This window comes from Pelophylax lessonae, assembly GCF_965119305.1.
Source record: "Pelophylax lessonae genome assembly, chromosome: 1".
Classification (NCBI taxonomy): domain Eukaryota; kingdom Metazoa; phylum Chordata; class Amphibia; order Anura; family Ranidae; genus Pelophylax; species Pelophylax lessonae.
The window spans coordinates 817,049,147-817,062,398 of record NC_138768.1 but is presented as its reverse complement, the minus strand read 5'-3'; the positions used below and the strand labels follow the sequence as shown (position 1 = coordinate 817,062,398).

Here is a 13,252-nt window from a genome sequence, read left to right as displayed (position 1 = left end):
GCAGGATGGAAGATCGGACCTTGAGACAGCAGATCTTCCCTGAGAGCAGGTCTCGAAGGGGTATCAGCGACCAGCCTTATCAGGTCTGCGTACCAAGACCAGCAAGGCCAGCTCCAGCAAACAGTCATACAGATGCGGCGATTTGCGGGAACCTGCCGATGTATACCTGCAGTGGCTGGTTGGTAAGTGGTTAATAGTGCTAGATTTCTGACCATTTTACGATGTAAAAACGCTTCTAAAAAACGTAAAAGCCGCTAAATGCATAAACACGGCATGTAAAGGTCCGTCGGTTACGTGCTGCCAAGTTCCATCGTTCAGTTGAGATTTTCAAAGGTCCCGTGTACATAAAGCCTAAAAGATAAAATGATCAATTCCACAGCCAAAATATGCTCTGTCGGTGTATGCTGTCGCTGAGACTGTCCATGAAAATCACAATGTTCCGTAATACTATGCACAGCTTTAAGGCATTCCCCAAGCACGTTTAAGAGTTCTGAGTATTTTCAATGCTGCCTTTGAAGCCACATAAAAAGACCCACTGTACTTTTGTTTTTTTGCATTGGTACATATCCCCCGTGGCATTTTTCAGCTTCCAATGACTTTTTACAGAAGTTTGCCTGTTAGCCAAAAAAATGGGCAGAATTGAACTACAAGGAGGTCTGTAATGCTGGCTGCACAGCCTGCTAACTGCTGCTAAGCGAAGCACACTATAGACTCGAGTTGCTTGTTTGCTGGGAGCAGAAGCAGACAGAGCTCAGTGAAAACCAGAATTTCATGAGAGTAAATGTCCCTGCCTCACAATTTAGTTTAGTTTTAGTTCCTGAACGAAAACGTAAATGATTTTCGTCATAGTTTTTGTCCGTGTACGAAAATGTGGTGTACTTTTCATTTAGTTTTCGTCACTGTAAAAATGCTGCTGACGAAAATGTTTTTGTTGAGGAAATGAACACCGTTTGCCACATCTCTTTGTGAGGCAAGCCAAAGATTACCTCTGCCAACCAGAGATGCTGCAAAGATTCCAAAAACAGGAAGAAAAACTGTAGTCGGCCACTGAGGGACCCCCAGCTCCAGGAGACAGAACATTGGCAGCGTCTATATGCTATCTCAAAACAGTGGTCTGGACTTCACTATAGGGCTGCATGTACAATTCAATATTCCGTGGCAGACCGCAGACACAACAGGATATAGGCAAAGATTGCAGACTGCCAGACTGTGAACATGCTATGAGAGTTATTGGAGACTGAGGATGGGCTTCAGGAAGACTGTTAGGGCCCTTTCACACTGGCTGTCCGATCAGGTCCACCTATCAGTTTTTCAAGTGGACCTGATAAAACCCTCCAGTCTCCTCTATAGAGCGGCGAATGTCAGCGGTGACATGTCCATCGGATTTTCACACGATTTTCCCATTGGGGACAGCGGGACAGTGAGCGAAGACAGACCTCTCATCCGCCTGGTCAGCAGAGTGATCCTCCGCTGAGCAAGCGGATCCCGCAAAACCGAGGTGCCCCTGTGAAAGAGGCATTATAGACTGGAGGCCTATTCCACAAGACTACTTGGGATCAAAGTGCAGTGTGGTGTGGTGGGCAGTGAATACACACAGAGTCCAAGCTAGGCAAAACAGTTACACTGTAGAAAGGTTCAACACAACTTATTTAGGGTAGGCATACCTGTCTGGAGCTACTTACAAAGTGCAAGAGCGGTCTGAAGACTTGAAGATGCTCACAGGGTCTGCAATGGGGAGTGGAATGCGGTCTGGCTGGTCTATACCCAAAGGGGATGCCTTTAAGGCGAGAAGGACATAGTCCCTGCACTATCCCAACTGCTCAGAAACCTTACTTACCCCCATGAACCGTCTCTGCCATATGGGGAACCGGTCCCTACACTACCCACTTGCAAACAGTGAGCCAAACCAGGGAGCAGGAGTCTTAAATAGACACTGCCTGACCCAAGATGGCCACTGTCACATAGGTGCCAGCGTCCAATTAGACCGCTGTCACCTTGTGATCACAGAATGCAGAGGAACTAGGGATCGACCGATTATCCGTTTGGCTGATAATCGGTGGCCGATATTCACTTTTTGAAAGTATCGGTATTAGCCACAAACTTGGCCGATATTTTCTTAGGGTAGGGCTGCCTCTGGAGGGGAAGGGAGGATGGGGGTTAGAGTGCCGCCTGATTACACAAAGAGCAGGGTTCTTCTGCTTACCCGGCACGGGCACTCTCATATGAAGTCCCGCCTCCTGGACTGGCTCTTACCTAGGATAGACAGCACACTGGTGACGTCTATGGTAGGAGCCGGTCCAGGAGGCGGGACTTCATATGAGAGTGCCCGCGCCAGATAAGCAGAAGAACCCTGCTCTTTGTGTAATCAGGCCATGCTCTAATCCCCATGCACTGGTCACTCTGCAGTGGATGGGGGCACTGGTCACTCTGCAGTGGATGGGGGCACTGGTCACTCTGCAGTGGATGTGTGATTGAATGTGCAGAATAATCGATACGTTGTGACCAAAATATCGGTATTGGCCCTGGAAAAACCATATCGGTCTATACCTAAGAGGAACCAAGTGCCTCATAACCTTTCCCTTCTGCATTGCTGCTTCAGTTGAGGGCCACCTGCAGTGAGTTGTACAGACTGCAACTGCCTACATAGAAGAAATCACGGCTATAAATCGGACAGTAGGGGAAACACGGATTAGTGTCTGCAGGGGCACTGAAGGATGCACAAAAAAAAAAATAAAAAAAGACAAAAATGTAGCCCCCTGGCTGTGAGTTGAGATCAAGGGTCATAAATTTTAGAAACGTATTGAAAACTGTGGGCCTAAAGTATTGTTTCTTTAATACTCAATAAAATCATTCAACAAAACTACTAAAAAGCTTTTTTTTTTTTTTAAAAAAAAGGTAAATATATTTTTTTTTTGTAAAAATGCCTGCACCCATAAGGAATGCCAGGGTTTTGCCATTTTAGGATTTCTAGACATGGGGCTAAAGCTATATTTTTTAATAGGAAAAACAGGCTTCCTGAAACAGCATTGTGTTATATGGCCATTATTGGACAGACTACCCAGAGGAGTTCACTTAAAAGCTACAGAAATGGTCTGAAAAGCATTGTGTAGTGCACACAGTTAAATCAGCACAATCCTGTCTATATCTACTCAGGACAATTGGAAAGAGGATGAGTTGCAATTTAAATAGATTTTCGGAAAAAATTCAGCTCCGTTTATGCCAAGCTGGTAGCAAGGTCATCCAACTCATAAGAATTCCTCAATCCTTCCAAGGTAAGAAGGGCGAATGGACTGGGCATCTTCCAAAGTGATTAAGATGTTGGAGACTTTCCTTGCTAATTACTTTCATACTCCAAATAAATACCAATTCCTTTCTCTCCTGACCTCAAATGTTGGCCTCAGTGGGCACATAAAAACACTGAAATTATTTATCCACGTATGCTATATAGACACAGCCTGTACATGAACTTAAACACTTAATTTGTATACAATAGTTCTGTTTTTAGTAACAGTTTGTAAAAAATGGGATTTATGAGGTACATTTATTAAAAATATACTTTTATTCAATGAAGTATTGAAAATTGGGCAGGGCAATAACCACACAGCATGAAGCAGATATCCTACAGGATGACCTGGACAAAATAACGGAGTGGGCAACGACTTGGCAAATGAGGTTTTGCACTTGGGGACTAGAAACATAAAAGCACAATACACATTAGGAGGGGAACCCTTGGGGGAATCAAAAATGGAGAAAGATCTGTGAGTCTTGGTTGATGATAGACTAGGCAACAGCATGCAATGTCAAGCGGCAGCCGCCAAAGCTAGCAGAATATTAGCATGCATAAAGAAAGGGATGTATTCCAGAGATAAGACTATAATCCTTCCACTTTATAAAACTCTGGTCCGACCACATCTGAAGTATTCTGTCCAGTTCTGGTCGCCAGTCCTCAGGAGGGATGTGTTGGAGCTGGAGAGAGTCCAGAGAAGGGCAACTAAACTAATTAGGGGATTGGAGGACCTTGATTATGAAGAGTGTCTACAATCACTTGATTTATTCTCCCTGGAGAAGAAACGCCTGAGGGGGGACATGATAGCAATTTTTAAATATCAATGGGGATCTCAGCTTAGAAAAAAAGCTGTTTAGTCGAAGGGATTGCATGAGGGCTCGGGGGCATACAATGCGATTAGAGGAGAAGTGTTTTAACCTCAGGCAACATGGGGGGTTCTTTACTGTTAGGGCTACAAGATTGTGGAATTCTCTACCACAAGAGGTGGTTTCTGCGGGTAGTATGGTGGCTTTCAAAAGACTATTGGACGTACATCTCAAAGATCAGAACATTCAGGGGTATGTGAGATGATTACAGCCACACACACCTACTCAGGTTGAACTGGATGGACTATTGTCTTTATTCAACCTCACCTACTATGTAACTATGTAAGTATAAAAACATACTAATATACCATACACTATTCCATAAAATAGATCCAAGATACAATCTTGTTCATAGGTTTCAACAAAACATTCAAGCAAAAGTGACATACAGTATCTCACAAAAGTGCGTACACCCCTGACATTTTTGTATATATTTTATTATATCTTTTCATGTGACAACACTGAAGAAATGACACTTTGCTACATTATAAAGTAGCGTAATAAGTGTACAGCTTGTGAAAATTTGCTGTCCCCTCAAACTAACACACAGCCATTAATGTCTAAACCACCGACAACAAAAGTGAAAATGTCCAAATTGGGCCCAATTAGCAATTTTTCCTCGCTGGTGTCATGTGACTCGTTAGTGTTACAAGGTCTCAGGTGTGAATGGGGAGCAGGTGTGTTAAATTTGGTGTTATCGCTCTCACTCTCTCCTACTGGTCACTGAAAGCTCAACATGACCTTTCCACTTAGGGGTGTACTCACTTTTATTGCCAGCGGTTTAGACATTAATGGCTGTGTGTTGTTATTTTGAGGGGACAGTAAATTTACACTGTTGAAAAAATAAAATATTTAAAAAAACGGGAGGGGTGTACTCACTTTTGTGAGATACTGTACATTTATGGTATATGGCTGGTCTTGGGGCCAGACGCTTCCATGAAACGCGTTGGGCCACAAAAGATCAGCATAGGTTTATCACTTTTACAAAAACGTTTAGTGAAACCAATGAAGATTGTATCTTGGATCTATTATATGGAATATTGTATGGCATATTAGTATAATGTTATACTTCATTGAATAGAGAAAGTATAATCTTTAACAGTTGTGCCTTTACAAGAGGTTACTAGAAATATTCAATACAGGGGTGTGGCACTTTGCAGTTAATTTAGGATTATAGTTCTGTTTATAGCTGCAAATAACATCAACTCGAATACAGAATGAGTGGGATGGATGACTTCGCAGAATATTATATCAGAGTACATATATAATCATCATGGTGACTTGCAGGTTTGTTGTCCCTAGTACAGAGTTCAGTGAAGGTAAAAAAAAAATGCCTGAACCTGACAAAGTTGTACGTATTGCTATACATTTTATAGACTTCCATGCCCAATCCCAATTGATGGCTAAGTGTAACAGCGGGTTTAAGAAAAACAAATTGTATTTAAATACCAATAATCTAATTTTCAATCTGTTTGTTCCAATTATAAGAACTGCAACGGTAGGTGGTGGTATGTCCTGGTTTCTCATTGGCATCAGATACATTTTTTTCCCAGGGGCTTCCAAGATGTTCTTAGACCAGCTGTGAGATCCCTACTATCAGTTCTGGTTCTGGGACCTACTCTCAATTAACTGAACCTTTAAGTATTTAGTAACCCATAGTGCAAGGTCATAACTGATCACAAAAAGCATGGAATGACCCAAAAGCTGTAAACCACAAATTAGAACAAGACTTGTAAATCTACAATTCTGGTTCTCCATCACAAGGACCTAAAGCCACTTTTTGGCGTTGGTTCATTTAATTGTCCAGATATCAATTTATTCTAGCCATTGGAATGAACCTTCAAGAGGTGCCTTTTTTCCTGTAATTTTTAGGATTATAAAAAAAAAAAAAAAAAAAAAAAAAAAAAAAAAGATAGAAACGCATTTTCTGTTTTACTATATAGTTGCAGAATCCTGTACATCCACAAAAATACGGTACTTCAAAATGTACCATCGTTATAAAGATATCTGTTGATGAAATCTTGTGAGCCGATGAGATTGCAGTGTCTGCAACGATCAGAAGAATTGTTACATTGTGTATGAAATAGTTATGTACTCCACTGAGAAGATAGAGGGTGGGTTCCAGGAGTTTATTGGTTTAAAAGTTTACTTCACCCTCAAATTCAGGCTGGGTTTAACACATTTGCAGCCTTGGGTACATGCATGGGGTCTGGTGTGTCCCTGTTCACTGGTTCAGCTCCTAATTTTTGCTTGAATTTGCACCTTAATCAGACTCAAAGATCCATTAAGAGCCGGTCACACTCGCCTGTTATGCGAATTGGATGCAAATTGGGTGCAGAGAAACCCGCATCCAATTCACATATGTGTGAACCCTGCCTAAAGCTGAACTTTAGTGAACAGTGATTTGTTTTATTTTTTAAAACCGCACCAGAGACAATACTTACTATGAATAAAGACTTTTCCCTGTGTGTTGGCGGCTGCTGTTTTTGGAGTTCCGGCCTATTTCGCAACTTTAGGGATTCCTGGAGGGCTCGCTATGCTGATCAACAATTGGGCATTTTACATTTTTTTCGGGGGTCCCTTACCTTATTTTCAGGGCATTTTTTTATTGTACTTCCTCATTCTACCCCCTCTGTGGCCACGGCCACCAACATCACTTCCACCTTTGCTTTGCATCCTGGGAGCTGTTTGTCATCACTCCCAAGAGGCTGGAATCAGCAAGAACTCCCAGAACACTCCCTGGAACTAGGAAGGACACAGCAGATTACACTGTGGCTTCAGATGCCCACATCCAGGATGGCCACACCCAGACAGCGTTTTTAAAAGTAAGATTTTAACTAAAATCCAATACTGTACACCTTGTAAGTATGAGAATAGCGGTTCTGTAAAGGGCGATGGATTAGTATTATAGGGGTATTTTTAGTTAAAAATATATATTTGAGGCCGGAACTCCACTTTAAGTCTGAAGTGCAACAATAGCGGCTGCAACGATGACATGTGCTTCTCAAGTGCTGACTATGCCCATCTATTATTCTTCCCTGCTCCATTCACAGAAGTCGTATTATCGATTCCCACAAGAAAAAGCTGTCCCTGAAAGGAGGAGGTGGACCTTTGTCTGCCAATCCTCTATTCATAGAGCACTTTTCATTGTGGGAAGCCATTATATGGCTTCTATGAATGGAAGGAGGGCAGAAAGGGTGGGTACAGTCGACACGTGAGGCATGCCAGTCATAGCTATAGTCACCCTGATCAGTCCCCACAGCAGCGATATGTGTGGGACAGAGGATTTCACCTAAAAGCAGCCACCAGCACACAAGGCACTTTTCATTCATGGTAATTACCGCCCATTGCAAAAACAGATCGACTTTCCTAAAGATCTAAGACCATTGCCACAATTTTCATAAACTTTTTCACTGGTTTTATCCTTATTTGCATCTCAGCGCTGCTGAGATCCTCCAGCCTTTATCCATTTTCTGTCTACATGCAATTGCTCCAATGTTAACTGCACAACATTGCTGTGGACAAGGACTTCTTGATGGGGGCAACAATGGACCATGCCTGTACAATATATCAACAAGGCTGCTTCTAGTATCCACCAGTATACTTGACGCCACAGAAGTACAACTGGGAAACTGTCAACATCCCACAGGATAACTGGCAGGTGGTTTACAATTCTTTATTATTTTTTTTTTTTATACGGTTATCTCAGCCAGAGACAAGCTCATTCAATGGAGATATCGCCATAGAACAAATTACACCCCAAGCATCTTTCTCATGCACAAACATGTAACTCCTATGTGCAACAAATGAGAGACAAAACAAGGAGACTCAATTCATATGGTCTGGTCATGTAATAAGATTAGACCTTTTTGGTCGAAAGTTACTGACTCTTACAAATTTTGATCTTCCCAACGTCTGTAGCCCAAAGTGGAACCTGTTCGTATAGCTAAAGATGCCAAGCTCTCTACCAGGGCTAAAGGGTTTTTCCAGATTGTTACTCTACTATGCCAGGAAAACTATAGCTTTACACTGGATACACACGGATTACCTACATGTTGGCCTGTGAAAAAAAATTATTAACCAGAACCTACCGCTCTACAAACATATGAAGCAAGGGGATGCCCAGGGACATTCCTTAACGTCTGGGGTCCCTGCATAGAATCACAAGATACCAGTGATTCCTTCCTTCACTTAATTTCCGATCCCCCCCCACTTTCAATCGCCCAGTCACCCCATTGATTTGCAGGTAAATGATCATTATATGACTATACTGTTATGTAAATGAAGGACCAAGGGTATGATGTGCTGGACCGTTCAGGACAACAACATGTCCGATTGCTATCACAATATTCTCCAAACTATAAACACCAGTAGAGGTATGCCCATAAAAAAGATCAGGGATCCTCTTCCACAATCTTTTCAGAGAGAGCTACAGAATTACATCCTAACAAAATGATCACCCAATTCAATACACATACACACTCTCCATCTTGCATAGCATGCATTGGTTCCTTGGTTCCCAACTGATCCACTACTCAAACCCTACACCACTCCCAAATCAATTTGTAGAAGGAAGGAAGGAAAGAAGGATGGATGGAAGGATGGACGAAAACACACAGGTTTTCCTTTTGTCAAACCAATATTTCACTTAAACTGTCTACATTCATCTTTACCTTTTCTTCGCTTACGCTTGAGAATAGAATGGTCCATATAGTAAACTTGGTATTAAGTTATTCACTTTAAAGTCATAATAAGATAAAAGGGGGCAATGTCTGGAGTAAAAGCGGATTTATTCTCCAAATACGGAAAGGCTTCTTCACAGTAAAAGCTGTGATAATGTGGAAAAGACTCCAAGAGCTGGTGCCGGCCAGCTCAGTAGGATTGTTTTAAAAAGGCCTGGATTATTTTCCAGATACACATAATATAACTGGATAGTAATATTTTTAGGTAAAGTAGATCCAGGAAATATCCAATTGACTCGGATCAAGAAGGAATCTTTCCTCCACTGGAGCAAATTGGATCATGATTTATTAGGGGTTTTTGCCTTCCCCTGGATCAATTGTGTATATAGGATTGTATACATATTTTCCCCTTCTGTTGGTTGAATTGGATGGACTTGTGCTTTTTTCAACCAGACTAACAATGCCAACTATCCTACATGGCCAAGAGTAAATGGACACCTGGCCACAACATCAAACCATCAGGTCACTACTAAATGACCAAATTAATCTAGACACCCCTCCAAAACTATGGAGTTTTGAAGGTTTTCAATGAAGAGTACTGTTAATTCCACAGAATACAAAGACTATTGGTGCTTTTCCACTGCATGGAACCAAACGGTTCGGCTCGCTTTTGTGCTCTTCCACTGCTGGTACCGCATGGTATGGTGTAGGAACGGTTCGGTACGGTACGGTACGGTGGCGCTTTTCCACTGCATGGAACAGAACGGTACAGCTCTCAAAAACAGTACCTACTCGATTGTGGTTCCAAGAGGTACCATACCCCACAATCCTTTGCATGCAGTCACTACTAGCAAATGATTGGTCAGAGAATCCCACCCACCCCGTTGTTATCCCACCCACTTAACTTTAGTACTACTTTAGTGGAAAAGCAAACCATACCGTACCGAGCCATTCCAACACCGTACCATGCGGTACCAGCAGTGGAAAAGCAAGCAGGGCCAAGTAGAGCAGAGCCGGTACTTGCAGTGGAAAAGTGCCATATTTAGATAATTCAAGTGCTTTGAAACCTGACAGCAGTTTGAGGTAGGGTCTTCACTGGTCTAGAATGGCTGCTTTCCTTAGTAGAAAGCGAGGTCTACCAAAGTTTGGCCATATAGGGAGTGTGGAATATTTAGTCAATCCAGAGTGATAAAACAAAGTCCAATGTGTAGGCAATGGTACAGTGACTACAGTCCACCTCTAAATGGCTCAGTACATCTGGACAGCCAGTTAATATTTCACTTTCCCAAACAGCCAGACTGGTGGCTGAAGAAACGAGCAATAGTTACGGATCATTTATTCTGAAGTCACACATTTCTGTCACTGTATTTATTTTCCAACAAGCCAGCCCCATCTAGCAGAGGAAAGGCACTTTATACAAGAGTCTGGATCTATTCCATGCTCTGCAATCTGGTGCATTCACTTTACAAACCCCCTATTCGGTGAGCAGAGGAGACACAGGAAGAAGGCTGGCTATCTGTGATTAGGCAGTGTCTGGAGAATGTATGGAAAATCTCTGTAAAAGCCAACAAATGTCTCTCCGCCATACAATTCTGAGCGCTCACAAAGTCACGGCTTAGGTTAAGTGGGTTTTTGCTTCTCGCTCATTTAGCAAAATGTCATTCAGCATTAAAAAGGTAAGTGACATTTCATTCGAAACTCCATGCTGTTCTAAAGTCACGGCAGTTCTGAGTCTGGCTCATTTTAAGTACTTTGCAAATCATGAACTCATTTTTCAGTTTATTCATCTTCGAATATATCTGGAGTTGCCACACGTAGACTGACAACCTGAAATCAGCCCTCCTCGATAGTAGGTACTTGGTTGGAAAAAGAATGGAAAAAAGAAAAAAAAAAATCTCATGGTGGGAAGCCAACGAGAAAGCAGGAGGAGGGGCAATGTCAAGGATTCTACAGAACTGCTGGCTGTAAAGCGTGCAATTACCATCCTAATACTGCTCAGATATACTATAAAAGATGGCCATTACAAGGCCCCAGGAGCTACCTTATGTTTTTTTTGTTAGCAAGAAGACCAAATCTCAACATTCTCTAGTGTGTACTGGCATACCCCACTTAAGTACACAATGGGACCAGAGCATGTATGTAAAACGAAAATGTACTTAAAGTGAAGCGATACCTTTTTTAATTTCTCAATGCATATAAATACACTAGCTCCACAAGAAATATTGGTCAGCTTGACATGGCACTGCTCCCAAACCATAAGCGACAAGGACACCAAGCTTGGGGAGCATGGTAAGGGGATCCAGGACTATGACATGGTAGATTACCTAGGCAAGCTGGCAGGCCCCAAATAGGGTATGTTGTATGGTCTCCTCTCGGTGCTCCCTACGTTTAGTATCCCTGTTACTTATGGTTTGGGAGCAGTGCCATGTCAAGCTGACCAAGATTTCCCATAGACGCCAATGTTAAAAACCGGGAGTAGTGCCATGCCAAGCTGACCAGGCTGTGTACGTACTCGCGAGTGTACGTAAAGTGAGTGTACTTAAAACGGGGTATGCCTGTATTAGGCTCCTTGGTTGGACCTACTGTTTAATCACAAATAATAAAGACTTAAAAAAAAATAACAAAAAGATAAACTAATCGGTGCATTTCTTTCAAGCAGTTTCTAATTAATAGAGCTTTACTTCTAGATACCTTTGTGTTCTGGGACCAGAAACCCAGCGTAGGGTCTTCAGCATAGGCTTGAGCTGAACACCAAGTATCATGCCCATCATCTATCATCTGCCCCTTCCTCTAACCTTCAAGTAAACCTGACCTGGACTAAAATATTTTATGGAAAAAAAAAAAATATATATATATATATATATATATATATATATATATATATATATATATATATATATATATATATATATATATATATATATATATATATATATATTTTTTTTTTTTTTTATTTTTTAAAGAAGAATAGGAGGTATAAATATTTTATACATAGTTACATGGGTCTAGCTTGGACCAATGTAACTATGTATATCCCATACCTAGCCGATGCCCCTGAAAGCTACAAATCACTTTAGTACACATGGCTACCAAGATGACCTCCACCATCTTTCAGGTCCCACGCTGAGCACCTATTCTGCTGCACTCTAAATGCAGGTCGGCCTCTTGGCACAGACACCATACATAGAATGCTCTGCATTTTCTGATTGAACACAAAACATTCTGATTGGATTAGGAGAGGCAGGGCAGTGACATCACCATACCGACTAGCCTAACACAACTTTATCCTACCCTGTGTAATGTGGAAAGTCTGTTTCTATTAAAAAGTATCTACGGAACAGGTGAGCATAGGATTTGTGCTGGGTGGGGGGGGGGGGGGGGGTAAAAAATTGGGTTCGCAAGCAGACAATAAGTCCCAGAGATAGCAGGAAAAAAAAAAAAAAAAAAAGCACGGCCAGATGAAAGAACAGATCTTAAACATACAGCCTGTCGCATGATGAAAGCAAACATATTGGCAGAAGGTCTCCCTCTGCAGTTGTGAAGGAGGGAGGAAGCTGAAAAATTAGCTAGTTTATAATGTACTTCACAACAGAAAAATAGACAAGGTAGGCCAAATAGCCTTCATCTGCTGCCAGCAACCCTGTGAAATGCTAAATAGTCAATTATGGCCTAGTGAGCCATTTGCCTAATGATTCGTTCATGATTGAAATACTGGGGGTTATCCAAGTGAATTTTCTTTTTAATAAAGTTGAACAAATGTGCGGGAAAGAATACCCTTGGGTGTGGGGACGGACAGACGGACCTGTTCCACCACAAAGGGTTAACAGTCTTTTTTAAAGTTTAGAGTTTATGAAAAAAAAAAAAAAAAACACACACACACACGACGCCAAGAGCTACACGTTTCTCCAGCAGCCAGCAAAAGGTTTTTGTGTCAGGTGTGTACTGCGTTACTTAAGGCCCGTACACACGTACCGATCGTCGGCATACAAACGTCGGTGGACGAAGGATCTGCCGATTGTACGCGTGTTAGTATGGTGCCTCCGACAGATGTCTGCGCACAATCCGCGGACAAAAGTCTTTCTTGCAAACATGAAAATATTTGTATGCCGACACCAGAACGGACGATTGTTCGCCTGTCAGTACACAATTCGGCCGACAGACCGCAGATTTGCAAGACTGGGCATGCTCAGAAAATAGAAAACACAGGGAAAGTTAACCATTACATGACATCACTTCTGCAGTCGGCGGACAAAATTCTTGTGCTGTCCTTGTGCTGTCTTTGCACTTTTCAGCAGACACCGACATCCCGGGGAGAAAAGAGGAACATTTGTAAGCCGACCATCGGTACGTGTGTACGGGGCTTTAGGTGTGAAGAGCAACAATTATATAGAAACAGAACATATAGGCTTTTGGGTCAG

At 42.1% G+C, this 13,252-nt stretch overlaps 1 protein-coding gene across 2 annotated transcripts in view; it reads right to left on the bottom strand.

The window, feature by feature from the left end:
* Nucleotides 1-13,252, bottom strand: part of CTBP1 (C-terminal binding protein 1) — a 999,951-nt gene that overhangs the window by 317,343 nt on the left and 669,356 nt on the right. The window lies entirely within an intron of this gene.